The following is a 25466-nucleotide window of genomic DNA, read 5'->3' on the forward strand; positions in this document are numbered from 1 at the left end:
TGCTTTTACAAGTCAATGATCTCTTTATAATCAGATAATACACATATCCACACATCAATAACATCATCCCCCTCTCTGTTAATTTATAGTAAATTTCATCTTTTGTTATATTGTTTGATGTTCACCATAGGAAATATTTATTACATTAACATATGGGGTTTCTAGGTAATTTATAGTCCATTGGGCTCCAATCTGTCTTCCTAATTCATGCTTTCTAATATATTTGTTGCGATCTTCACCATTCTCTTCCTCGCCACTGAAGTCACCTAATATTAACATATGTGTTGATCTCATTTAGAAAAGGCAAATATTCAGAGCAGTCATTCTGGGAGCCATAAGATCCCCAATATATAAATGTAATTGAGAAATATTTCACAAAATAAGTAAAAATGCAGTACCACATACATTGTGATATTTTTTATTTTTCTAAGTCAATGCACCTCCCATAGAGATATATTTCTTCATCCTTTGCCACAGATGCATTGACACAGAATAGGTACAACTAAACAGCTTAAGGGAAAGCTTAAGCTTTTTGAAGTGAAACATAGTGAGATCATGGATATATTTGAGAATTAAAGTTAGTCAATTAACATTTTTAAGGACTTGGGAGTGTGCATGTATGTTAGTCTTCAATCAATTAATTTCAATTGATTTCATCAATACAGTTTTCTTCACCATCACAGGCTGCATATTTTAATTATTATAGTTTCATTTATATTAATTATTAATTATATTTAGTATAATTACTGAGTTGATGTTTTGATGATTTTTTTAGAAAACACATATATACACACATCATCTGATGGTCAATACTCTAAAATGTGCTTCTGACATTAACTAGGCTTAAACAGACAAGAGTTTTACATTATAGACTCATACTCCTAGCTTTTTCATCTGGAAAGCACTTGTCAACAGATGGAATTTATATTCATATATATATATATCATATGTGTGTTTATGTGTGTGTGTGTGTGTGTGTGTGTGTGTGTGTGTGTGTGTGTAGAATTACAAAAAAAAAGAAGAGCTAAGATGATTGAACATTCCATTAGGTACTTTGGATAATGCTGTGCTTTCTTTAACTGAAGACAGAACAAAAGATAAACAAGAAGATTCCTCCTCTTGTAGAGCAATAGAAAAAAATAAACTTGCTAGGCAGAGTCTTGATAATTTAGCTACTATTTCTCTTATCCTATATTGAAAAAAAATTTCTATAACACGTTTGTTGCTCAATCGGTTCAGTAAGGTTCAACTTCATGATATGAGGCAAAGAAGGTTAAGTGAATTGCCCACAGCCACACAGCTAGTGAGTATCTGAGGCCCTATTCAAACTCAGATCTTCCTTGCTCTAGGTCTAGCACTCTATCCATTCTACCACCTTGAAGCTTTAAGAAAGTCTTAGTGTTCATAAAATATTAATTTAATATTATTATTATTATTATTATTATTATTAAAGTTCTATTGATGTTCAACTATCTTATGCAGTTGAGACAGGGCATTTAACCTGAAAGTTGTTTGAATGAGTGAAAACAAAATGTAGGAAAGGGAGATGTTTTTCAAGGCATAATTCAGAGATTCTGGAACTAACAGGGGCATTAGAGGTTATCTAGCTCAACTTTTTCATCCTACATCCTATTTGGTTATCTAGGCTATTTACTTGATAGAATGAATCAGTTTTAGAGAAGTTCTAATATCATTATTTTTGTACATATATATATATATTTTTTTCTTTTGCTTAACCTATGGATTTTGTGGTTTGTTTTATTTATGTAAGCACTTCAGCTATGCAAAATAATAAAAAGGTAGGGACATAGACAAGGGAGAAGGTACAAAATGCATGGGTGTTGAATTTCAGATTTCTTTCAGTTTATTGAAATATCAGAGGCTATGAAAAATCCAGTCTCCTTCCTACTCCCTAAGAGTCATAATGGATGCGCTCTTATTTTCATTGGAGCAGCTCGGTAATTGAATGCCAGTATTGGAACTGTTGAAGCATGTGGGAGCAAGCTGACTGTCATCATAGCTGGAATGCTATTTCCCTCTGACTCAAATTATAGGAACTACAGGATGAACTGGAAGCCTCTCATTCTAAAATAGAGCTGTGATATATTTTAAGCACTGGATGATAAGAATAAAATACCTTCATGTCAGAAGTTTTCTTAAATTGAAATACCTTATAATCATCTGATTTGATACCTCTTTTTATTGTTGAAAGATACAAAATGGCCCCTTTGACACAGTATTACAATTCCTGGTTACTAAATAACTGCAATCTGCATAATACATAAAGATTTTTTTTTGGTCATTAGATCTCTTTCCTTCCAACTTTCCCTTTTTTTATTTATACTTTCTTTTGGAGTCTTTTTTGTGTTTTGTTGTTGTTTCTTACCCTGGGGAGAGCAAAGTTTTATTTTTTTTTCACTTTCAAAATTCTCCACTTTTCCTCAAGTTATAGAGTGGAAGTATGGTAATCTGGTGGCATGAACTTTTGAATTGGGCAAGAACCAGTCAGAACTTCTGGATGATTGTCCTCTGATGGAAAAGAAAAGCAAAATAAAAGGGAAAAGAAGAGCTCTAGACCCTTTTCCTTATTCAGTCAGAATTTGTAAAGACAGACAAAACAAAGACACAAATATGAAGGACATTTTGCTTGCCTCCTCTCAGAAGTCAAATATTCCATGTGTCTGCCTGAAAGAGCCAGAACCAGAGCTGACCAAAGTGGGTGGAATCTGTTAGAGATGACCAGAGGAGGCAGTAGATCACCATACTTCCTAAGTAGAATTCTGTATTGGCTTCCATAGGGATTGTGCTGGCAAAAGCTGTCATTCCACCTACCCCTACCAAATCTCTGAACATAAAGTCTGCCCAGATAATTACAGGCTGACTCAAAACCCAGCAGGTGGTAACCAGAGAGAGCACTGTGAGTCAATTATGTAGCCGACCACATGAATATCTACTAACAACATCTGTCTTTGTTCAGGAAGATGAACATTTTTAATACTTAGGAAATTCACCCAATCTGATTCCAATTGCCCATTCTCATACTCTGACTTCATATCATATTCTTTATCATTTGTGATATAAGTAGGGCACAGTGTACTCACATTATCACTGACATTATTACACTGACTTTTATCCTAGTTTAAAAACAAAAATCCATGTTTAATGAATCTTAAAATGTTTTATTAAAATTATATCACAAATTTTGATTTTATCTTTTTGATCAAAAGAATACTTTTGAATATTAAAAGAAAATATTAAGTAATTAGGTGATTGCTGAGCTGTTTATTTCATCTATATTTTAATAAAGCTATGCATATCTCAACTAGACCCATATTCTAAGCCAAGTAATCATTTTTTTGGCACTATTATAAAGAATGTTGATTTCAGATATTACAAACTCTGACAGAACAAATTCTATTAATATAGGTCAAGTGTTTAGAACAGATTAAAAGTCCTTATCATGGGGTTCATGAATTTGATTCAAAAAGTAGTATGATAATTATTTTAATATAATTTTATCCTTTGTAATTCTATGTATTTTATTCATCCAATTAAGAACATTATTCTAAGATGCTCACATTCTTCACCAAAGGGATTTATGACACCTCTAAAAGTTAAGAATTCTTGGAAGTGGCCCCTTGAGCCCATTTGAACTGTCTCAATTGTTCCCTTTACCATGCCAGTAAATAATTTCTGGCTAACAATTCAGAAATTTAGAAAACCTGATTTTAAGATATAGTATTTTTCATTTCTAAGAGGTCTTTAAATTAGGAATTAAAACCAGGAAAACTGTTCTTTAGAGGTTAAGATTCTCTTCTCCTCCAAAGAAACACCTTATGACACAAACATGGGATGTTGAGAAAAAAAAAAAAGAAGTGAACACTTGTTAATAACATGAGCACGTTACAGTCTTTAACAGCCACTGGCAGTTGAAGACTTTGAATCACCTTTAAAAAAATGAAATGACTCTCTATAGATAAGTGGGAAAAGTAGGTCTGAGTGAAAGAGGACAGAACCATCCTTCATGTCAGCATGCTGGTACCTGCAGGCCAGAGGAAAAATAAGCCACTCTGTCTCAGAGGAGGCCCAGAACACTGCAACGAGACCTAATTAGAATCCAGGTGACAGCACTGTAATGTGAACTACAAATTAAGAAAAGGAAAGGTAACAGTCATTTTCCTGTAGCATTTCTTTTTCCCTGGAGAAACTGCTCAGAAGAATTGAAAAGTACAATACTTCTGAAAAATATACTAGGCTAAGAAGCTAGTCTTGGAGTTCTATATAATCAACTTTTAATTTAATCTTATTAATGTAGCATTAGGTAATGTCAAGTTGTAGAAAATCCCCAGGTCACTTACTTCCCTCTTTTAATTTGGAATTTGATGTGATGCTTACATTTAGAGAGAGATGATATTGTTTTAGAAAGTGTTGTTGTTGTTGTTGTTAAAGTGGTATAACATTCAGATTCATAACAAAATCAATTCTGGGTTTTATCCGTACCAAAACTTCCTTTACATTTTGGGTCATCAATGAACTTGCAAATTAGGCTTTTAGATGGGATAGTAGTAGTAGTTGTCTCTCAGTAACTGAGGATGAGGATTGTCTTTGTGCACTTTCATCTGTGATGTGCACAAAGACACTTGTGCGTGAAGGAGATTTAAGTGGAAAAGTCGATGCACAGAGACAGTCCTGCTTTCTTGGTGTTGGAAGCCTGGGTCCAGTGGCACGAAAAGTCGTTACACCTGGAGACTTCCACAGCTGCATTGGATGGCCATGTTGTCCTTTGTGCTCCAACATGCCCTGAGCACTCCACAGTGCCTTGCTGCGTCGCCCTCTCAGCCGTTGAACCTTCTTATTGGTTTCTTCCATCTGTTCAGCCGAAGCAGTCTTCACATGCTGGGTGAGCAAAGCCCTGGTTCACCAGGGGTCTATGACCCGATGGCTACCCTCACAAGGTTTAGCCAGCCTGTCGAAGACGTTTCCCTGGGTGTGGCCGCTGCCGCATGCTAGCAGCTACTGGGAGCCACAAGTGAGAGCTGGGTGTCAGGTGGGGGTCAGAGGTTGGAGAGCTGCCCTAGGAGGGCACTACAAGCCTAATCAACTCTACCTTTCAGACACATTGTCCCACTTGCTACTCTCCAAATCTAGACCTCCTCTTCTGCTTTGAAACTTTTGTATAGGCTATGCTTCATCTAATGCATTTATTCCATGTGTGTCTTTTTTATGGGAACTCTTTTCCGATCTCCTTAACTATTAATGTTCCCTCCTCATTTTGTTGCACCCTAATTCAATGCAAGTTCTTATTTTTCTTCTTGTTTTTATTTTTGTATTCCTCATACCTAATACTATGCAATGTAAATAGAAAATAATAAAATTCTTGTTGTATTGGACTAGATTGTATGCACTGTGTTTTTGACCAGGGACAACTAGATACAATGGAAGGAAGGAAGGAAGGAAGGAAGGAAGGAAGGAAGGAAGGAAGGAAGGAAGGAAGGAAGGAAGGAAGGAAGGAAGGAAGGAAGGAAGGAAGGAAGGAAGGAAGGAAGGAAGGAATCATTTTTAAGGGTCTGTGTACCATGCACTGTACAAAGCACTTTGTCACTATCATATTTGTTCCTCACAATAATGTTGAGAGATAGGAGTTATGATTTTACAGTTTAAAAAATTGAGACAGACGAGAGTAAAGAGTTTGGCCCAAGTCACACAGCTAGGACATGTCTGAGGTCAGTTTTGAACTTATATTTTCCTTACTCCAAACCACATTCCCTATCTACTTTATTTATAATCAGGAAGATCTGGATTCAAATTCAGCCTGACATTTACTAGCTGGACAAGTCACAGACTCTTTGAACTTCAGTTTTCTTATCTGTTAATTGTAGATAATAGAATATTCCTCACATTTTACAAGAATGAATAAGTTATCATTTGTAAATAATTTTTCAAATTCAAAGACCTATATAAATGCTAGCTATTATATGTTTGACAGTGTTTTTCAACTTACAAATGGAAGAGATGGAAATTGAAACCATACTCTCAATGCAGAATAGAAAGAAGCTGGTAGTAAGATAATTGATTCTCTAGGGCAGGTAGGCAATAACTGGTATGTATGAAAATAGCTTATCCATCAGTGTGCCTAGGTATTGAGGTGCTAAGTGCCCTATAAATAATAGCTAGAATGGAGCTGTGAAGATGATTTATTGAGGCATTTGAATGTGACAAGAGCTGTCTATCATTCTGGCAGTTTCAAAATATTTGGTCATTTTATTACAGGTGTGCCTTGTTTTGTGCAATAGATGTATGGCTAGATAGATAGGTATAAATCTTCCTTCTATAAATCAAACCATATGTTTCATGTGCAAGGGAACTCTATGCTTAAAGAAAATCTGTGAGGAATTATTTTGTAAATCAAAGTTTCCTTTTGTAAAATGAAAAATAATCACCCAACAGACTTGTTACATACATTTTTAAATTAAGTATCACTGCTTTAATTCTACTAGTTTTGCTCATAGAATTGAATAGATATAAATCATCATTTCTTAGCACTGTCCCCACTTTACTGCAGCTATTGTGATCAACTGATTCCATTTGCAACTATCACAGAAATTTTTATGGAAAGTGTTTCTCTGGGCTGGCTAATAATCCTGACTCTACCATCCAACAAGGCTATAGCTCCAAGAATTCTTGACAAAAGAATTTTTGTTCCTCTGAGGCAAGTTCCAAATATGAGTTCTTGCTTTCTGAGTCATCTATGAAGTCAAACATTGAATTGCATCATGCCCCCAAGGACAGCAGAGAGCTAAGTTAACACTTCACATTTCTTTAAACCAGTTTAGTTCAAGACATGAGACTATTCCTCTATTTCACTACCTTGGAATCATCTCACCTCAAATTTAATTTTTTTTCCTTTGTGCTTGATCTCTTTGTATTCAAGTAATGAGCAAAGACATCTGTTTTGTATGCCACATTTTCTAAATGGTGGCACCATTATTGTTTCTGATGATCAAAAATAGCTTACTAGTAAAGGAAAAAAGAGACTGCTAGATATGTACATATTTATGTACACACATACATATAAATTAACAAATGTATAACATTATATACATATACACAAATTATATTTCTTCTGCTTCTGATGATTAAAATAATTTCAGAAACTACAAATACTGGGATAGGTTTTTTGGATTTCTTCGCTTTCGTTAAAAATAATTTAAGAGTTCAACAATATGACACTCTAAATATGTAATACAAAAAGGTGTATTGATGTATAGTTTGGGTCACATTTTTCTGAGGAAGAATTCAACAAAGAGTTTTAGAAATTAAACTCTTAGACTAGATATTTCTTTGATATTTTTATTTCTCTGTATTTTCCATTCCAAAATATGACTAACCTTCTGTTTTTCAGTTATAATACCCAAGAATTCTTAATTGGTGAAAGTTAATTTCCATGGTGGAACAATTTTGCAGGGTGCTACATCCCTTCTATACTATTAAAATAATAAATCTCAAATTCCTTTTGGTATAATTAATGCCTCATGTGACCAATAATTGAATCCCATTTGGGAAAATGTAACCATCCAGTCAAATATCCATATTGTTAAGGTCTTCCATATGGAAGGAGTTGGGGGAAAGCATATTTGGCTACCTTGCTGATATAATTTTTAAAATTCAGGGAAAAACTATGCGGAACACAAAGATCTTTACCACTTGTCTTTCACAGAATTCAAAAAGTTCACCAATAGTCATTTTTAACTTAATTAAGTAGGTACAAATATCACATAGGAGGATAAACACAGTGATACATTATCTGCCTTGACATCTTATTGTGAACTGATCTTTCAAGACAGTTGCCTCCTTTCAGATTTTGGTAATTTTTAAAATATATTACCTAATAAAACTAAAATCAAACAGGAGTAGGAGAAATGGATGATAACAATGATGACTCAACTGTTAATGATCTCAACAGGAGATCTACTTTCAGGGCTAGGTGGGCATCTAGAGCAGAAAGAAGCATCAAGTCCCTCTTGAAACATTAAACCAGCAATAAAATTCAGTACTTAGTGGGTTTTTGTTTGTTACTTTCCTCTAAAACAGAGAAAGAAGGGAGGAGAAAGGTTGATGAAAGAAGTAGTAAATCTCTTCTTTTTTTTTTGGCTTTTTGTTTTATCTCTGGAAGTGGCAACCCCTAATGTTAATTTTTTTTCACCTTTGCACATGTCACTCATCTAAATCTTCTAGTTTTAGAGAGTTCCCTAGACTCTAAGTTTATCAAGTAACTTAATCATGGAAAAGTAACCAATATCTATAAGAGAAAGGACTTGAACCTAAGTCTTCTTGACTCCAAGTCTGATATTTCTATCCACTGTACTTCACTGGCTTTCTTTTAAAGAATAGTATCACAATATGATGGAATATAAGTCATTAGTGAATATGTGGTAATCATGTAAAATATGATATCATTTCTAGGTTTCTTCATTTTTCTAATTTATCTATTTGAATGTTTAAACATAATTTTCCCATTGATACCTCAGATGAAATTTGGGGAAGAGGAATAATATATGGCAATGCTTTCTGAAGGTATGAAGAAGAGGGAGCAGAATGTGGTTACATTCTAATAAGAATAATCTAATGCCTTGATTAAACAAGAAACAAAATGAAAATGCACACTGCTAACCTTGAACCAGCATGAGTATAACTATTGCCTCTGCAGAGCTATTCATATTTTCCAGTGAAGACATTAAATAGCCATCGACAACAGTACCTGACAATTCAGCTTAGAACAGCCGCTGTGCTTCAAGATGTGTGCCCAGTCTTCCTGCTAATTAGCAAAGCTATTGAAAAAGAAGGCCTCATGAATGCCTGTCAGTGTCACTGATGCTCTGCCATTGGGTATCAAGTCTTATTCTGAATGGAAAAGAACAAGCTCATTTACTCTTAGATCCAATAACTTTTCATTTGGTTTCCTAACAGTCCACTTTAAGGTGAACCCTGGACATTCACTTATTCTTACAACCAATTTACAAAGATGAAGTTTCCTTAGGCAGAGTTTCAGGGGTTTCATTACATTGAAGTGGGAATTTGAGACAAGGGGTCTTGCCCTCCAAGAATGACTTTCTCTTTCTCTCTCAATTTTCTTGTTCCTTTCTAATACACTTTTTTTACTCTCTCCTTTCCCCACTATTTCATTCCCACACTGATAGCTCTCCTGAGGTATCTGTAGCCCTTCACTATTGATCTGTCCTTTTACTTCTTGATATTTTCTTTTAAAAAATTAATATAGAAAAATTTCCTCCTGAACAAGTGATTCAAAAGTAGAAGACATTGGCATAATGATGGGCATACACTGAGAATTCATGGACCTGTCCTCTTTTTATGTTTTGATTCCTCCACCTTATTCTTAATATCATAACAAGAACACACAAAGGAATTCTATGTTTAAGAAGATACAATTTTGAAAATACTGAAGGATAGTTTGACAATAAGTCTCGGGCCAAGGGATATCAAGAGAGTGGAAAAATCTGTTCTAACTATGCCTAGTTATTTATTTGTATTAATTTGTATGCCAAACATTGATCTATGTGAATATCAAGAGTTTCTTCTATGAAAATCTATGAAGGGAAAATGAAAGGTTTTATAAATATCAGATTCTGAAAGTTGAAAGGGACTTTGATACTCCAACTAGTCAACCTTTTAAACAAAAGAATGCCCAATATAATGGGCCTAAAAATCTATCTAGGCTCTGCTTCAAGGCTTCTAATAAGAGGAAATATGTTGCTTCTCAAAGTATATCATTCCATATTTCATAATACAGATTGTATTGTAGAAGCTTTCTCCTAAAATAATAGCTATTACAGTGCCTAAAATTCATATAGTAGTTTAAGTTTTGAAAATAGTTTTATGTGTGTATTTTCATTTGACTCTCATAATAACCTTGGATACTGATTCTATTATTATCCTTATTGCACATATTAGAAAACTGAGACTGAAAGAGAATCACACAATTAGTGTCAGAGGTAAGATGTTAACTCAGGTGCTACCGACTTGTCACCCATATCAATCCTAAAATGACATTCTACAGTAAAACACATTTTTTATTTCCTTACAATTGAACTGAAAGATACAGAAAATTCAAATTTTAAATGTGTTCAGTTTATTGTTTTAGAAACCCAAAAGAAATCATGAAGAAAAACCAAAGACAGAAATTGTACACATTCTTCCAATAAGGAAGAGTATTCTTCCCCTCAACTCCAAGAATAATATCATAAAAAAGTTCTTGATAATTTAATTTCATAACTGTTTTTCAATGACTTTCTCATTATTAATGTCCAGTGAGACAAAAACAAGACGTACACTAACCAAAATGTTCATAATTAATCATGAAAGATGCCATAAATTATAAATAAATAAAAAAGGAAGTCCCTATAGATGGTTTAAGGCAGCTAAGCAGCACAATGGAAAGAGCACTAAGCTTGGAATCAAGAAGACCTGAGTTCACACAAAGGACTTTAAATGAATCTGTGCCCTTTGATCCAGCCATATCACTGCTGGGTTTGTACCCAAAAAGAGATAATGAGGAAAAAGACTTTTACAGTAATTTTCTTAGCTGTGCTCTTTGTGGTGGCAAAAAAAAAATTGGAAAATGAGGGTATGCCCTTCAATTGGGGAATGGCTGAACAAATTGTGGTATCTGTTGGTGATGGAATACTATTGTGCTCAAAGAAATAATAAAGTGGAGGAATTCCATGGGAACTGGAACAACCTCCAGGAAGTGATGCACAGTGAAAGGAGCAGAACCAGGAAAACATTGTACACAGAGACTAATACACTGTGGTACAATCAAATGTAATGGACTTTTCTACCAGTTGCAATGCAATGACCCAGGACAATCCAGAGGAACTTAGGAGAAAGCACACTATCCACATCCAGAGAAAGAACTGTGGGAGTAGAAACATATTAGAAAAATATAGCATGGACCATGTAGAGTGATAGGGAAGTGATCAGGGTTTTGATGTTAAAAGATCTCTTTACTATAAATATGAATAACATGGAAATAGGTTTTGAACAATGATACATGTATGACTCAGTACAACTGCTTGTTGGCCTTGGGTGGGAGGAGGAGAAGGAGGGGGAGGATCATGAATCCTGTAGCCATGGAAAATGTTTAAAATAAAAATTAAAAAAAAATAAAGAAGAAAAAAAAGAAGACAAGTTCAATTCTGATCTTATATACTTACTGGCTATATGATCCTGGAAAAATCACTTAATCCCTTTTGCATCAGTTTCCTCATTTATAAAATGAGCTGGAGAAGAAAATAACAAACTACTCTAGTATCTTTGCCATTAAAACTCCAAATGGGATCACAAAGTATAGGACATGATTGAAAAAAAAACTGATCTCTAATAAATAGCTGAAGTCCTTTAGATGCTATCGCTTATGGGTGATACTAGGCTGATGGTGTCAACTTCCAGAATATTATAGGGCCTTCTCAATGACATATATGATAATTCATGAGCTCAACCTATAATTCACATAGGAGAAACTAAACAAAAGAAAAATGATTATAATACATCCCATGAAATAAAATTTCATTTCCAGTCTATGATGTTCACATATCAGGGTGAAAGAACACTGTCTCTGGAGTAAGTGAATCTATCTTCAAATACCACTTCTTTTTTTTTCTTTTTCTTCTTTTTTTAATTTAATCTAAAATTTTATTTATTTCTTTTTATATCATTTACTTTTCCCACCAAATTCCTCTACTTTTGATAAAAGGTATCCTTTACAACAAAGAATTGTTTTTATGGAAGGAAAAATAGTTTAAACTGATCAACATATTGAAAAAAATTAACATACTATGTAATATTCTATAAGTCTAGAATATCAAGAAGAAGTATATTTTTATATCTCTTCTCTGGGACCAAATATGTTTCATAATATTATATTCCAATATTTCCTATGTGACCTTCGCCAAATTTTTTAACTTTTTTCACATTTTAATTTCTTCATTCATACAATGAAAAGGCAGAAGGAAATTACCTCAAAGGTAACTCAGATGTTTTGAACCTGAGAAACTTCTTCATTTAGAAGAGGGAATTTTGGAGAATAGATGAATATACAAGGGAAGTTAAGGACACATTTTGGACATGTTGAATGTTGATGTTAATGGAACACTATTAAGAAAGAGAATATTGTAGGAGCCAGCTGGGTATCTCAGTGGATTGAGAGCCAGTCCTAGAGAAGGGAGGTCCTAGGTTCAAATCTGACCTGAGACACTTCCCACCTGTGTGACCCTGGGCAAGTCAGTTGACCCCCATTGCCTAGCCCTTACCACTCTTCTGCCTTAGACAAAACACAGTTTTGACTCCAAGATGGAAGGTAAGGGCTTAAAAAAAAAGAATATTGTAGACAATTATGGGAAAAATAAACCTGGGGGGTCATCAGGACAGAGAAAATAAGGGAATATATATGAATTAAATTAGGTCACCCATAGAAAGAGAAAAAAGAAAGACCTTGGACAGAGCCTTGAGTTTCAAATTAAGACTCAAATAATTAGGACAGGACATGTATAATGATGGCAAAAAAGGTGTTATTTTTTTATCTCACTCAATGCAATTTTAGATAAATGTTTAAATAAGAATATAGTTTTGCACAATGGACAGACCAATTCTTGAAAAAAAATAACTAATTTCAAGTACTACCTCTGACATATACTGAATATATCATATCATTTAACATCACACTGACCTTAGGAAATCTTCAAAACCTTGTAGACCTGCATGAGTGGAGGAAGTATCTATACCTGGAATTAAGTGCATGGTTGAAATCATTTGTCTGGTTCTTCTCCTCACTATTCAAAATTAAACAAAGGCATACTTAACATTGAATGTCAGTACAAAATTGAATTTGCTTAGCAAGTATTGTTATAAAATTAATTTTAATATAGTTACAATAATTATTTTACTTTTATTCTTTCCAAATCCACAAAATGATTCCTCATATATACATTTTCATTCATTTCAATTTTCAAACAATATGTTGCAAAATAGAAATAATGAATCAACTTGAAAGATCATAAAAGTTTGCCAGAATCACAAGGTATCAGGACAGAAATCCTAATGTTCTCCACTCGAGCACTATTGCTTTGCCTCATCCTCCAAAGTCCTGTGATCAGGTTTTTCCCTGTGACCCAGAGGACATGGACTGATCAGCACTGCTAGTTCTATCAACATGAATAAAGGCATTGTTGCTTCTCTATGCTAGGAATCCCATTTGTATGAACAACCTAGCAGGGAAAGTAATAAAAGCCACCTGACTTTTGTCCCCCTATGAATCAGTCAATCACTTCTGTAGGGCTCTAAGCTGGAGATAAACATACACTTAAAATAATAGTGTATTATTAGAGAAATTTAATAGAAAGTAAATAGTTCTCCCAAGAAGCATTCAAGCATTGCTACATTTTTAGTCACCATAGTGACCAAGCAATAGTCATCACAAAGATACAGTTTTGAAGGAGGTGGTATAAGTTGAGGTTTTAACGAGGAGTACTTTGAAAATTCACATAGCTCCTGAATGAATACTTTTATTATTTTCAATTATTTTTATGCTTTAACAGCAAGTGGTTTGTACATTGGCAGAATTGTCATTCAGAGACTTCTCTTTCAGAGGAAATTTTCTTTCAGAGTCAACTCTTCTGGGAGGAAAGAGATATTTGCCTAGAAAAAATCTATGGAGAGAGAGAAATAGCAGGTGCCTAGGGAAATGTGTATTGAATTGACTAGTATTCAATAACAAATTTTTGTAACCTATTCTACTGAGTTGGTATTAGATAATAATATTGTTTATATATTCCATTTCTCCCAAAATGATTAGGGATTGGTAGGGGAAGAATAATTCACCTTTTTTGATGAGGTAAGGCTTTGTACTTCAAAGTCTGAATGGAAAAAATTATCAGAATTCTAGATCCAAAAACTGTCTTTCAAAATATTTCCTATAGGCATTAGGCAAGACAAGTGGCTAAAATTCTATGAGGGAGATGCTTATATTTAAGAGTCTTATATCTAAGCCTTTAGGCATGATGATCCAGAGAATCTTATCAATTATTTTAAAACAATCTTTGGATAATTTATTTTAAAACTAAATCTAAATTTAAATCTAAATGATTAGATCACAAAGCAGCTATGTTATGTTCCCCCAAAGTAGGAAGTACAAAAGGTCAAACAGATCTTGTGTCACAATCTGATTCCACAATGTGATGGACAATGTAAGTACCAAGATTCTTGCCTTAGGAACACTCACTCACAATAATTAATTTTAAGCTCAAGGGAGCAAAATAATGGCTCCTAGATTCATCTTGATTCCTTCCTTTTTTATTTATTTAGGTTATTTTAGTTAAAAGAAGTTAGGTTCTTTGCCTAACCCAACATCACTATTTAGCTCTAATTAATCCTTGATTTCATTGTAGCTGAGGAAAATTAATTATGCTGGAAACACTTGGGGGAAACAACCACCACAAATTGTCATATTATCTGTGACTAGATAGGTACTAGAATGGAAAGTTGGCAAATGATTTAACATGTTCTTGGAATTTCCAATAATCTGGATCTTCATTCCCTTTCATGATACTTATAGAGAAAAGAACTATTCTTAGTATTTCCTTTCTCCTCTCCAGTTCAGCCTTGGCTTCAGACTTTCCAGTTTCTTTTCCTCTTATTCTTAAACAACAAAAGCACCTTTGTTTTTTGCCTTAATAACAACTTTAAGACTGAAAGGCAAGATCTAGGTAAAAAGGTTAAGTGATTTGCCCTGTATTACATTGCTAGGGAGTTTCTGAATTCAGATTTGAACCCAAGCCCTCCCAATTCCAAGTCCAGTACTCTATCCACTGTACTTCCTCTATCTGCCTCCTCAAATTTCTTCTTCACTGATTGTGAGAAATCTCCTCCCTATGAAATAGCACATTTATAGAGAGACCTTACAAACTTTAAAGTGAAATATAAATGACAGTTATGATGATAAAAATGATGATTATAGTGAGGAAGGTGATGATAATAACAAGAGTTGGGCATGTCTGTGAGTACTGTCCAGTAACAAATGTAACAGAAATAATTGGTCTCAAAGAAGATGAAAATCATGACTTTGATTATCATTAGTACCAAATTTGAACCAACCAATGCTACTTGATTGATTAATACTTGATAACTTCTATTGTTCTTATTGGTATCACTTTTCTTTATTATGTATCTAAGTCATGTGTCTTCAGAATCTTTTACTTCAATTTAGAATATGTATAATCTTCTCCACAGAGAAAATAACTCTTTTTGGTAGCCCAAAACTACTTTGCCAATACCTAAAGAGTTTGTAAAAATACTTTACATATGTTTTATTTCATTTGAACCTTGACTACAACCCTATGTGAATATTAGTCTATAGATATTTACTCGTTTTATAAATGAGAAAACAAATATTGAGAAAGACTAAAAAAGTTCATCTTGTAACTACAGAACAAGCAGGTATCCAAGGTAATATTTGAACCAATGTTTTTTCAACATTTTAACTTTAATCCAACATTTTAGATGCCTCACTACCTTGTGTTCCCTTCCCCAGAGGACCTTTTTACACTTAATTTCCTGGCACTATGTATTAAGAAGAGTTCCTATCTTGGTATAAAATCTGGTTTCCACTCTCAAAGTACTGTAACATTAATTACCTGTGGGATCATAGGCAATTTATCAAAATCCCCTGATCCTCTTTTACACATTAGGCAAATGGGAATATTACTTCTTATATTAACTCACAGGGGTGCAATGGATTTTTTTTTTGGAAAGCTAAACCACTATTTGGCAAAATGATTAAATTGAATATGTCACATCAAGTCAATGGTGTATCAGGGAAGGTCTCATGTAGGCAATGTATCTTGAGGTACACTTTAAAGTAAAGGGAGCTAAGAAGTATGAGAGGAGAATACCACTGCAGATCTGGAATACCACTTCTAAAAAAGACAAAGATATGAGATGAAAGGATAGACTATTTCATGAGAAAAGTAGTTAGCAGACTTCTTTCATTGAGTCAAGAGGATATTATGGGAAGAAATATGAGGTAAGAATAGAAAGTGAGGTTTATATATTTATATATATATACATATGTATATTATATATAAACACAAAAATAATTAAAGCAGCTTTTTGTGGTGGCAAGCAAATGGAAACTGATGGAATGCTCATCATCTGGAAAATGGCTGAAGAAGATGTGGTGATGGAGAAGAAGATTGTGATGGAAGAGTATTGTGCTATAATAAATGATGAGCAGGATGGGTTCAGAAAAACCTGGAAAGATTAATGTAAACTGATGCAAAGTGAAGCAAGAAGGACCAACAGAATATTGTACACATGAAAATCAATATTTTATGAAGATGAGCTGTTAATGACAGCTATTCTGATCAATACACTGATCTAACAGATTTCTAAAGGACAGATGAAGAAAAATGCTTTCCACTCAAAAAGATAGAATGGATAGAGTCTGAGAATAGATTGAAGTCTATTAGTTTTACTTTTTAAAATCTTGCTTTTTTGCAACATGACTCATATAGAAATGTTTTGCATAATTTCACATGTATAATTGATATCATACTTTCATTTTCATGAAATGAATGAAGGATGAAGGATGAAGAAGGGAAGGAGGAAGAGAGTTTTAAACTCAAAATTTAAAAACAATTAATATTAGAAAATGAATAAACAATATTTTTCAAAGAGAAGGATGACTTCAAACCAGATAAGATGTTAACAGCTCTTCTCATTTATTTTCCTAACCACTCAGCTCTACCACATATCTATGTCTTCTCATTTATTCGGTCCATCACTATTAGGGCTAAGAATCCTGAAAGAGGACATCTGTGGAAACTCAGTGATGAACTATATAATTATTTTGCATGTTCACCTTCTTTCCATTATGCTGCTCACATTTCTGCAGTACAAGCAGTAAGACATATATCTATTTGGATCTATTCAATGTTTTATGGGAACTCAAAAAGTTAAGATTAATTCTATTTTCAAACTGAAGCCCAGAATCTTATTCTACCTGGAATTCCAGACACTGTTAAGATCAAATATAGTGGAGAAATTAAGAAATCTAAAAATATTAGACCTACAAGAAGGTAAAATTCTAAATGTACTGAAAATTGAAAATAGGGAAATCACATATCCAAAGAAAGAGCTCTGCTTTTGGAGGCATGCAATAGGTTGGAAAAAACTGAAAATCAGTAAAGTTCAAAGAAATTTGTATATTAGAGACATTCTTAAAAAACAATAATTAATACTCATCAAGGCCATATTATTTTTCTCTACATGCAAAATCATTTGCTTTGGTGAAGGGAAGAATTCATTCAAATACTCAATAGAAAAGAAAGTTGGAATTCTTCTCTCAGATAATACCCCAAGGATACATAAAATATATAGTAGCTAAGCATGAATAGGTTACCTAAGCAACAAGGCAGTCTAATAGCTTGAATGTATTGAAAAGTGTGGCATTAAAAAGCAGTGCTTGAACTTGCTGTAACTTTAAATCACCTATCAACCAAGTGAATTCTGGAAAACATTTAGAGTTCAACTTGATGGGCAGCAATAAGATAGAGGCTTTTCTTCATAGTAATCCATCCTTTTCATGTAATACAACAAATATTTTGCAAAGGCAAGTGTAAAATGACCCCTACTCTAATGGAAATGCTTTAAACTATGGAAGTGGGGAAGGGGCAATAGGCACATAGATAAGCAAAAGAAGATAATTCCAGGAGGGAAAAAGGAAAAATCACTGGAAGTTGATGAAAAACAATGTAGGAAATAAAATTTGAATTGATCCTTGAAGGAAAATTAATTCTTAAAGACAGAGTTAAAAAGGCAGTACATCCCAGGCATGGAGAGGGCTTGTGCAGATACATGTGTAGAATAAGCTTTGAGTTGGATGTCCAGTGTAACCTTCATTGTTAACCCCTGATCATACCCTAATATTACCAACTCTCACTATGGATTTCTCACTATCTCCTACTCCACTATGTCCTTCCTCAATCAGAACCATTAATGGCATCAAGTGAGGGAATTATTCAGAAGAAGGGAGGCCATCTCAACCCTCAGGATTCTAGATAAAAATTTGGTGAATTGTTGTTCCTATTCTATTCCTTTCTTATGTTCATCCCATAAAGCAGAATCCTTCAAGATGCTGTTCAAGTACCATCTTCCACATGGAGACTTTCTGAGTCTTCAGCTATTTTATCTCTCTTTCCTAAATTACTTTGTATTAACTCTATATTTTAATGTATCAGTTGTATCAGCGGAACCATAATTAAACAAAATATATTTCTTAATTTTCTTGTTATTTTTATTTTTGAAGAAATAAGTAATTTTTAATTTGTTTTCCCCGATGACCCCCTTAAACAATTTAAAAAAAGAAAACAATCACCCTTAAAAAATCCTCCATACAGATCAGCATAGTCTACCAGAATAAATCCCATATTAGCTATGTCTAAAAATGTATGTCTCTTCCTGCATTTAAAATTCAAGACTGTTCTGACAGGAGGTAAGTGTCATGTTTCATTTACATTTCTTTGGACTTGTGCTCTATCATTGCACTCAGCAGAGTTCTGAAGTCTATCAAAGTAGTTTTTTTCTACAATGCCATTATTCTCCAGACTCTTTTCCTATTTCTGCTCACTTTGTTCTGGAAATGTTCACAAAAGTCTTCCCAGTTTCTGTGGAAATTTTTATTTCATTATTTCTAATACCACAATAATATTCCATTGCATTCATATTTTTAAAAAAAACTGTTGGCCCTTTTCCCCATAAGAAGATACTTTTAATTTCCAATTCATGTCTGTCACACACACACACACACACACACACACACACACACACACACACACACCAAACTGGTGGGGCAGCTGGGTGGCTAAGTGGATTGAGAGCAGGCCCAGGGACAGGAGGTCCTGGGTTCAAATATGGACTCAGACACTTCTTAGCTGTGTGACCCCAGCTGGCCAAGTCACTTAGCCCCCATTGCCTAGCCCTTACAACCAATACACAGTATTGATTCTAAGAAAGAAGGTAAGGGTTTAAAAAAAAGCTTGCTATACATACTTTTAATATAAAAATAACTTTCCTCATTCTTTGAATTTCTTGAGAGTATAATCCTAGTTGTCGTGTCAATGAGTTAGAGGATATTCAGAGTTTGTTAATTTTCTGAACAGAGTTACAATTTACTTTCCAAAATGCTTGGACAAATTTACAACTCCACCAACAATGGATTTGTCTGTTTTGTTTTTTTTCTTGTAGACTATTCAACATTATCATTTTCTCTTGTCCTCACTGATGGTCTGATAGTTTTGGGGGAACTTCAAAGTTATTTTAATTTGCCTTTCTCTAATTTTACTAATTTAAGTTATTTCAGTGTGTTTGGTGATAGCTTTTATTTCTTACATTGAAAACTATCTATTTGTATCCTTTGACCATATGTTAATAGGAAATGGATTTTAAATTTCAATCCATTAATTACATAGATCTTTATTTAATAAACTTATTACAAATATTTTTCCTAGTTAAATGTTTTACTCTTGATTTTTACTATATTAGATTTTTTCTGCATACGATTTTAAATATTATAATTTTCTATTTTAACTTGTGTGATCCTTTCTATACTCCTGAATTCTTCCCCTATCCATAAATCTTAAAGGTCATTTCTTCTATGGTCCTCTACTATGTTTACAATGTGACTTTTTATATCCAGGTCATGTATATTTGGGACATGTTGTGGCATATAGTTTGAAGTGTTGACCTAAACCTAATTTCTCTCATACTCGTCCAATTTTTCTAAATAATAAGCATAAAACAATTCTCAGTTCTATAATTCCCTACTTATTAATTCCAAAGTATACTCCATTCTGTCAGATACAAATGAGTAATTGAAACCCAACACCTTAAGGCATGATTTTTTTGTTCCTCTAATTTGCTTTTTCAGTCTAAGTTTCACATTTGTTTTTGTTGTTGGCCTCTTTAAGTCATCAAAGTGGTCCAAATCAGAAAAGAAAAAAAGAATGCCCTTATATGGGACTTCTAATGCTAAATTTGGGAAAGTAGTAAGTGGAGCTGTATCATGGAGTAGCTGAAGTGGAATTATATGAGATCAGGATACTAGCATAGTTTAGAATGACATTATGGAGAAGTATTGAATCCTAGATTGAGGGAGTTTTATTTTACGATAGGGACACTAAGTAGCCATTAAAAGTTTTCGAACAAGGAATGACAAGGTCAGAAGGGGGCCATAGGTAGATATTATTTTTTCAGTTGTATAGGGGATAGATTAGAAAGGGAAAGTGAAGGAGGAGAAAGTAGGCAAAAGGTTTGAGTGATTTGAAATTAATTACAGAAAAAGAATGAACCATCAAATAGCAGGAGGCTTTCTGGGAGCTACCAACCAGGAGATTAGGGACTCACTTACCAAAATAAATCCCAATGGTACAATCTAGTTATAGACCTTTCTGCAACAGTGTCTCAGAATATCAATTTCAGCATGATGGAGGAGCATTGAAAAGAGGACTATATTTTAATCATTGCCAAGGCAGGTGGTTACTTCAGTGATCAGAAAAAACAAACAAACAAACAACACAAACACAAAAAAGACCTACCTGAAAAAGTTCCCCTTTGCAAAAGTATCTGAAGACAAATGAAAAGATAGGCATTTCTCTACATTCTCCAAGGAATATTCTTTGAAAATGCTTATATCCCAAAATAATATTAAAAAGAAAAAAAGAAAATGCTAATATCCCTATGAGTCAGACTATAGTAAGTCCCCAAATTCTAAGTGGTGGATGCAGTTGAGAGGATTGGTCTTAGAGTCAGCAGGACCTAAATTCAAGTCTTATCTTAGATACTCTAGAAGTGGGGTCCTAGACAAGTAAAATAGCTTTCCTCTGATTTTGTTTCCACATCTAAAAATTGGGGATAATTATGTCATCTATTTCACATGACTTTTGTGAGGAAATAAAATGTAGTGTTTTACAAGTTTGAAGGGCTGTCTAAATCCTATCACTTTACCAGATAACATACAATTTGTTTTGTGGATATTAATAATCAGGGAATAAATGTTACATATTTCAAGCATCATATTACTTTAATATATATAAACATCTTATTGTGGAACAGCATTAAAATGATATTTTTCTCAATTAAATCATATTATTGTATATGCTAGTAGCTCTTTCCCTCTTAGTTTTCTATTATTTCTCTTTGCTCATGAAGGTATCAATACCTGTGATATTAGAATGGAATTTTAGAAGCTTCACTATAATTCATAGACAATATAGGGTCAGAAATGAAAAAGAAGCAGAGAAATGAAAACCGAGAGATACACAAATATTACTCACCTATTTTATCATTTACCTATTGCTAGTTATGGTTGGAGGTGTGCTAAACTGATAAGATATGAGAAAAGCAATGTATTAAGATGAATGTTAAATAGAATACAATTGACATAATTAAATTCTACAAACATTTGTAAAGCACCACCTATATACAAGCTCCTTGCTAGGCCCTAGAATTACAAAAATCAGTAAAACAAAAAGACACTTTTTGTGACTATTATGGAAACAAAACTTTGCCCTGTTAAATGAAAAACACTTTATGTATATACTCAACAATGTCTCAATGCCAACAACATGGTGAAACTCTATTATCTACTTCTGGATGTAATTAAACAATTATAAACTTCATTATTTTGGGGTCTAGAAAGACCCACTGCTTTACAATAGAATTGAGGTATCAAATTTCTTTCAATTTTAACTTTTCTTCATAGAAGACAAACTGGAAGAAAATTGGGGAACATAAAACTTTTTAAATGAGAGCCCAGTGAGTCACTCTTCAGTGAATCAAAAATAGAATTTAAGCTGGCAAAGAGAATATAACAGAAAATGAGTGCAGAAGTAGCATTTTGAAAAACTATTTTAAAAATGGATTGGCAAATGAAGAAAAGAGATAGGAATGGAAATGGGAATCATTTCTTAAGAACATTAATAATATCTTTGCTCACTTATAGGGTATAGATTCACAAAATATGAAACATTAGAAATAGAAAGGATCTTTGAGATTATTGAATTCAATTTCGCACTTTATAAAAGAGGAAAGTAAGGCCCAGTAATATAAAATTCAGTCATGCTTTTATTTCACATATGATTTGAGCTTTATTGCCAGGTTTGATTTCTTTTTCCCTTTTAAATCAATATTAAAGTTCTTGCAAAGTGTACCTATTGAACAAAAATATACAATAGTAATTTTAAAGACAATTTTTCTTAGCCCTGGTTAAAGAATAAAAACCCTTTTCAAGAAAATATGAAATATAGAATGGAAGTGACAAATGTCATTATCCAATCATCTTTAAACAAAAGACAGCTGTTATATAGATAATATACTCAGTTAAAAAGTCAATACCTATTTTATGTGAAAGGAATACAGAAAAGACAGTTTCTTACTTGAAGCAGCTAATAATATTATAACATGTATATATATACATATATATATATATATATACATATATACATGTGCATATGTGTGTATAAAAGTTATACAAATAAGTTTGATCATATGAGATTAAACTGTTATGAGATATCAGAATTTCTAGTTGGAAGATGCATTAAAAATACCTTTATCATGAATCTAACTACTTTTCTTTTATTTCTCATTAGAAAATAAGCTTCTTGACAGTAAAAACTGATTTACTTTTTTTTAACCTGTGTTAAATAAAGGACTTAGCACACAGAGGTAATTTCAATACAAAAAGGAGATACCACATGTACAAAGATAAGTAAATACAAGATCACCAGAGAATAAATAAAGAGCTAAAAGAGAACCAAAAGTTTATTCATTACAACTTATTTTATAGTTGAAGAAACTAAGCCACAGATGAATTAATTATAATTTATATTATAATTATAATGTATAATTTAATTAGCTTTTCTAAGGTCTACTATGTAAATTAAGTAATAGGACCAGGATTTTTACCTAATTTCTTCTATTTTACCCCCCATTAAAAATTTAGCGTGTTTCTCTTGGTCGTTTTGATTTAGTTCTTTGTTTTGTTTTGTTTTGTTTTCCCTACATCAGAAAGAAGGGAAAAGTTATCTTTCTTTGAAAGATTAAGAAAAGCCTTATGAAGGTGGTAGAATTTGAGCAGAGCCATGGAGAATAAATTTAGTGTCAATACGTGGAGGTGGGGAAAGGGAAGTCTTTCTTTGAATAGAGACCAGCATGAGCAAAGATTCCCAGCTTGAAAGGAGAGAATATGTTCTGGGCAAGGCAAGTATTTTGGTCTGGGTAGAAGATAGATTAAATGATAGAAAGGATTCAAATAAGGCTGGGCAACAAACTTGTAGCCATATTGTAGAAATAATTTAATTTCAAACTAAAGACTTTAAACTTTATTTGGAAGGTAAATGTTACTTTCTTCATATGAACAACTGAGCAAATTCTTTTTACAATTTTCAAAATATTTGATATATTAAATTTACATAGTGATGGTATGTTCATGAAATTACATAAAATAATATAAATGTATATGTTTTGAAAAGAGTTTATAATCATAGAAGAATTGGCAGAAAGGGTCCATTTTTTTTCAAAACATTATATAAAATATTTCTAGTTTTTTGAATTAAGTATTTAAAATTCAATTATTATCAATCAGAAAACATACATAAATAAAAATAAAGCAAATTTCAATTAAAGTAATATCTAAATACATCCTTGAGTATTCTGATCCATGAATGAAAGGGATAAACAATTTGGTATTTTTCCTTAATTCCTAATTGGTTTTCAGAAAGTTTAAATCAGCATAGATGTCTTTCCTCATCCCAGTCAACAGTGAATTTATCCATCTTTGCTCATTTGATATGAGGTATTATTTCACAATTGGAATTTGTACTTTTCTAATGTAGTGATTTTGATTTACATTTATAAGCATTTGTATTAAATTTACTATGTATCAAGCACTATGCTCAATGTTGGGAATAAAAAGAAAGGGAGAGAAATTCTCAACTTTCAAAGCTTATGCATTGGGGGAAGGAGGAGGGTGGAGAAAATGGGCAAGTAACTATCTTCCATAGAGATATATACCTAGATATGCATGGGAAAGGACTACCATGGAAAGGACTCCTACAAAATGTAGAATTTGAGATGAACTCTAAGAAAGCAAGGGCAACAAAGCCAAAACAGAGAAGGCAGAGGATTCTAGGCACAGTAGAAAACAAGAGCAAAAGAAGCACAGAGACAAGAGATGGAGAGTCTTATTCTAAGAAGTCCATGGAGACCAGTTTAGCAAGAGGGCAGAGTACAGAGAGAACATATAAAACATTAGAAATGTAGGGAGGAGCCAAGGTGTGAATAATTGTATCTCCTAAAAAGAGAACTTTTATGTGATTCTAAAGGTGACAGGAAATCACTGGAGCTAATTGAGTAGGAGAATGACATGATCAAACTAATGCTTTAGAAAAATTGCGTTGGAGACTGCTGGATTACTCAGTGGATAGAGAACCAATTCTCAAGACAGGAGGTGCTGGTTTCAAATATGATCTCATTGACTATCTGTGTTATCCTAGTCAGGTCACTTAATCCCAATTGCCTAGCCCTTACCATTCTCCTGCCTTGGAACAGATACTTAATATTGACTTCTAAGTAGTTCTAAGACATAAGATACGGATTAAAAATTTATAATAATGTTGGAAAATTTGAGTCTGGAAGTTAAACAAGAAGTCTATTGCTATAGTATAGACAAGAAATAAGGGTTTTAGCCAAAGGTGTAGTCCTATGAACAAAGAAAGATAAACATATGCAAGGGGTTTGGAACAGACATGACAAAATTTGGCAAAGCTTTGGACCCGAGTTAAAATGAAAACAAGGTTTCAAAGCTGACTGACTGGAAAGATGGTGGTGATTTCAACAGTAATGGGAAGGTTCAGAAGTGGGGAGGATTTGAAGGAAACTATAAAGAATTCCATTTTAGTCATATTGAATTTGAGGTGACTAGATGTGCAGAAGTCTGAAAGGCAATTAGTGATATAAGCCTGGAACACAGGAGAGAGAACAAGGGTAGATGTAAAGCTATTGGAAACACATATATAGAGTTGATATTTGAACCCAATGAAGGAAATCATCAAATGTGATGATATAAAGTGAATAGGAAAGGGGACCTAGGGCACAGCTTTTTGGGAAATACTAAGATTTAGGGAGAATAATGAAGATGAAAACCCAGAACAAAAAAAGTGAGGAGTCATCAGAGGTTAGGGGGAAAACTAAAAGAAAAGAAATGTCAAACACTGAAGAGAGATAAAAAAGGATGAACATTGAGAAAAATAAAAACATTTGCCAACTAAAGAACCCTTTCTAACTTTGGAGAGTGCAGTTTTAATTCTATGAGGAGGCAAAAATTAAATGGTGTCATCAGG

The sequence above is a fragment of the Monodelphis domestica genome, chromosome 6 (genome assembly GCF_027887165.1).
Source record: "Monodelphis domestica isolate mMonDom1 chromosome 6, mMonDom1.pri, whole genome shotgun sequence".
In the NCBI taxonomy this organism is placed as follows: domain Eukaryota; kingdom Metazoa; phylum Chordata; class Mammalia; order Didelphimorphia; family Didelphidae; genus Monodelphis; species Monodelphis domestica.